The 924-nt window shown below is 43.8% G+C and overlaps 1 pseudogene across 1 annotated transcript; it reads right to left on the bottom strand.

Moving 5' to 3' along the window:
- Positions 1-281: 281 nt before the first annotated feature.
- SARC_17385 (hypothetical protein) lies at positions 282-898 on the bottom strand (annotated as a pseudogene; the record flags this gene model as incomplete). The annotated part of the gene is made up of 1 exon: positions 282-898.
- Between the last annotated feature and the right edge of the window lie 26 nt (positions 899-924).

Below are 924 nucleotides of genomic sequence, written 5' to 3'. Positions count from 1 at the left end.
AATAATATAAATATATAAATTAATATATATATATATATATATATATGTATATATAAATCTATACATTAATACTATAAATATATACTACTCTTAATTTAACAAGATCATATATAAATATATACTACTCTTAATTTAACAAGATCATATATAATATATATATATATATATATATATATATAGCACTCAATGTCGCGTAAAGTTAGATACCATCACAACGCCCACACACACAACCGCCCAAACACGCACCCGAACCTCAAAAACCGGACCGCTACCCCACCCACCTAATCAATCCAGGCTTAGCAATATTCAACTGAGCCTCATCAACCGTAGCGGGTGGCTCAGGACTGTTCTCTGGGCGTGGCAGGCCCTTGACCTTCAGAATGGTCTTCTTCTTCGCTCGATGGTTCACCTTCTCCAGTCCATTGTACCCCACTTTCTGCGAGCGCCTCAGCCTGCTAGCCTTCTCTGCCGCCCGTGTCTCTCGTTCGCGTTGAGCTTGGGCTTTCGTGTGCTTGTTTTGGTCTGCACGTACTTGAGACGTATTTGTATCGGGTTTGGTATCGGGTTTAGGTTTGGGTGTGTGTACGTGCGCTGATTCAGCGGAGGTCTTGGTGCCTTCTAAGGGGGTAGCTACCTTTGGCGCAGGTGATTCCGCGACAGGCACAGTCTGTTTAAAGAACCGATCGTACGCTCTTTCAAACAACCCCCCTTTTTTCTCAGCGTCTTTGCCTGTAGGCTTGTCAGTTACATACGAACGTGCTTGGACATGTGCCTTAGAAGGATGTGTGCGCGTGGTGTGTGTACGCACTTGTGTATGTGTGCATGATAATGTCTGTATGCGTGTTGTTTGTACTTGTACGCTTGTCTGGGCTCGAGCGCCCTGAAGTAGCCTGAGCATTGTGCGTGTGTATGAAGTTGATCATA

The sequence above is a fragment of the Sphaeroforma arctica genome (genome assembly GCF_001186125.1).
Source record: "Sphaeroforma arctica JP610 unplaced genomic scaffold supercont1.10573, whole genome shotgun sequence".
Lineage (NCBI taxonomy): Eukaryota > Ichthyosporea > Ichthyophonida > Sphaeroforma > Sphaeroforma arctica.
This window is presented reverse-complemented; position numbering and strand designations above follow the sequence as displayed.